The following is a 3,627-nucleotide window of genomic DNA, read 5'->3' as shown; positions in this document are numbered from 1 at the left end:
AGGATCACCTCCTCAATGAACCCTCCTGTCAAAAACAGGCCTCTTGGATCCAATATGCCTTCCTTATACAATACCATGAATTATTTGCAATTCCACGAGTTCTAAAGTAAGACCTAGATTTACAAAAGTGTCACTTAACGCAGCGCAACACCCACATTTGCTGCGTTGCATCACATGGTGAGAGCAGGAAAGTGCCATGTCTACCCCTTTCCCTTGCACCACTGCACCATTACGCAGTCGAGCACCATGCACACACATTTGCACTATGGTGCAAAGGTGTCTGCGAGAGTCTAGCTTAGGTTTTGTACTGGAAGGGCCCCCTTGCAGTACCAAAAATACTATGCCTAGAAAAACCTGAAAACTTTTCCATTGTGGATGAGTGTTGTAATAAATACCAATTTGCTCTGGTTTATAAATCTTGAAAAGATTTTGCGTCAAGTCAGCATTATAAAACTTAAGCAAACCAAAAATAAAACTTCCATAAATCTAGTCCCAATTATAAGATCAATATTCTCCTACTCTGGAAGATTACTTTTTAAACTCTACCGTGAGATGCGGGCACTGTACAAAATAAATCTCAGAAACAATCCTTTTGGCTAGCTTTGTGCTGTAGAAATACCATATGCATACAAATGTTGGGGCTTCAACAAGGTTATACTTTGCATTCAGATAAGATTAACAACTTGTGCAGCTACTCCCACACTCCTGACTCACAGGGACTTGCCTTACTTGGAGGTACAGAGCATTATCTGAAACTGTTTAATTTGGTGACCAGTGGCAAAAGACTGAAAAAAGTAATGGTTAAATGAAAACGCATCAAAGGGGATGTGTTAACATGTAATTTTATTGATCTAAAACACACCTTTGGATCCATAGGAGCCAGGATACTGAACAAGAGAACATAAAGAAAGTCCAGGACACTGTTCAAGAGGGGAAAACATGCCAGAATACTACAAAAAGGCTTAATGAAAGCCAGCAACTTCAATGTTTGTTTTTAGATTCAGAGTTTTCTTTAGTCCTCTTCCAGTATTGCAAATCTTTATAGCCAGCTTCCTTCTCATAGTTCTGTTGTCCAGTGATGGCCATCCTTCATCCCCGCACGTAGACCTCATAGCGTCTGGAGGAAAAGAAATTAACATACATCAGTATCATGTTAACACCACTATTTTAGGTTTTTAATAGGACTGGGCTGTCCTTAAAATGTTCCAATCCTTTTATTTCATATAGTGTGCCCGATGAGATATGGTTACCTGGGTTCATAAGTTTTACATTAAGGCTACTTGGGCAAAGAGGTAATGGTGAGAGCAAGGCATTGATGAAGAGGTGGGCAGGAGGTAAAGAAAGAAGACTCACCTGTCCAAGTGAAGAAACCGCTGCTGTTCACTTGGCGCTGTCACCCTTCCTCTGCAAACAGAAAACAATCAATACCAGATTTAATTTACAAAACCATCATGGAGGCAGCCATGTTGAGCCTGAACTCTACTTACAGTATTCTTATTTGGAAAACAGTCTAACAAATTGCCATACTGACCAGAAATCCAAATAGGAGCTATCAACCAAATGCTAGGAACAGGGCAACTGATCTAATTATTGGGAGAGCTGAAATTAAATCCCAACTCAAGGCTATGTGCCAGATTTGCATGTCATTTGTAGCACAAATTCTCAATGAGTTACAACCCTTCCCTCACTGTTCTTTTGCAGACGGCTGTTAGTTAAGTGTGAAGGAGTCCGTGTACAATAATATGATCCAGGACCACATATGCAAACATATATTAACACAGTATGTATATTAATGTATTTTCATAATGTATTTTCATAGCCCTAAATCAATTAGAGTGGACATTGTGCCAGTAGTGGCTGGGTGTGGTTCTGCTTGGGCAACAGAATCCCCCAATACCAGTTGACAAGTGCAAACAGAGCCATGAGGCCATGCTTAGTAAGAGCAAAGCAAGGCAAGTTTGCCCCATGGCACTGGTCACCACCATGCGGAATGGGGCACTGACCACATAACTTAATGGACTCATGATTATAAGGAACAGGGCACAACTCTGTGTTCCAAACCATGGACAATGGATATATAATGTCCGGTCACCAGTTGCTATTTCTTTTTTCAGGTTGTAAGTTGCTTAGTCTTACTGGTTGAGAAAAACTAGAGGTTCACTATATATTAGCACATGGACATGCTTTCATATTTTTGCCAAGGTAGCATGAGAAAGGTAATATTATTGCTGCAAGGGTTCAAACATTTTTGTAAGACTGAATCTCAATGAACAGCCACGGTTGCAGTGGCTTTCACATGGCCAAGTGATGGTGCAGGTCAGAAATAGACGTCTAAGACATCCAGAGACAGGAGAGAGATATCCTGTGTGTTCTTTTCCAGCTTGGGGAAGTGACAAGTTCGGAATTTAACAGTTGACTGATTCAATGTTGCCCCTTTACAGTTGCATGACTGTGGCACCAAGCCCCTTCACCACTCATTCAAACAAATATGCCTCTGGAAATACTGTTAGGGCAGAGTGATAGCTTTCTAGGATACCAGTTATCTATCTGTTCCATAACTATCAAAGCATTTGAATTCCGTTGAACAAGGATCCATTCTACATTCTCCTTTCAGCATCTAAAACAGTTAATACTGAAGATGGCCATAATCTATGACACAAAAGCTGGTTCACAAAAAAAAAGGCCCTAAACACCAAGCATTAGACAGAACAAGGCTCAAGGAGAGGAGGGTGCGTGCATTGTCAGTCACGCCCGCTCTTATTGCAGAGCTGGGTGGAGTCAAGTGCGGATAAATTGGTCGGGTCAGTGACAAGAACGTGGTTCGCGTTCAGTCACAGATCTGCCTAGCATTTCCCGCGCTCCCTTTGCGTTGTCAACTTACCTGCTCAGGTCCCGTTGTCCCGCAGTCGGGAATACGTGGTACCTTGATTGGACGTCTCTGACATGTTATGGCTCCGACACGCGTGTCTTCCTCTTACAGGTCGTTGATCTCTTCTTCCGGGTTCCTGTCCGCATCCATGTTCCCTCGCCGGAGGTACCTGCTTGTGTAGCTCTGTTTCTTCGCGCCGGAGTTTCTTCAGCCTCTCGTCCTGTACAGAACACAATGAGAGAAGAAAGATATATTTAACCAAAGAATCCTCGTCTATCAGGTATATGGTAGGATGATGATGTTATATATTATTAGAAGGACATAGTTACCACAGAGAGTGGAAAATTGTTATTCTTTTGTTTCCCTTATTTAACACGGGCTGGATATAAAGAGAAAATAGATGTAAGTTAAAACGAATTTCATAGCGCGCGCTGCATCGCAATTTGCGATGCAGGGCGCGCTATGAAATTTGTTTTATTTATTTAATTGTTTACTTACCTCCAATCATCCATATTCTGGTTTTTAGTACCCCCCACCCTGCCCCTCCACACCTTTCCGCCCCACGGAACACCCTCCACGGGCCGCGGCTGCGCACTCACCCAAACAGCCCCTCACACATGCATTCACTGACCCGTACAGCCACTCATCTCCCACTCACACACCCATACAATCACTTAGACACCAACTGACAGATAAATGTAAAGAAGCCATATTTATAGGATAGGTAGAATATCCATCACTTATCTTTCAAGTGTTCT

General features: G+C 42.3%; 1 long non-coding RNA gene across 1 annotated transcript; it reads right to left on the bottom strand.

The window, feature by feature from the left end:
• Positions 1–832: 832 nt before the first annotated feature.
• LOC146822654 (uncharacterized) lies at positions 833–3,091 on the bottom strand. The gene is made up of 3 exons (XR_014962073.1): positions 2,882–3,091; positions 1,354–1,404; positions 833–1,117 (listed from the first exon to the last, which is right to left on the bottom strand). It is a non-coding gene; the product is annotated as an uncharacterized LOC146822654 (long non-coding RNA).
• Between the last annotated feature and the right edge of the window lie 536 nt (positions 3,092–3,627).

The sequence above is a fragment of the Triturus cristatus genome, chromosome 5_2 (genome assembly GCF_964204655.1).
Source record: "Triturus cristatus chromosome 5_2, aTriCri1.1, whole genome shotgun sequence".
Classification (NCBI taxonomy): Eukaryota; Metazoa; Chordata; class Amphibia; order Caudata; family Salamandridae; genus Triturus; species Triturus cristatus.
The sequence above is the reverse complement of the archived record's forward strand: the minus strand, read 5'-3'. Positions and strand labels throughout refer to the sequence as shown.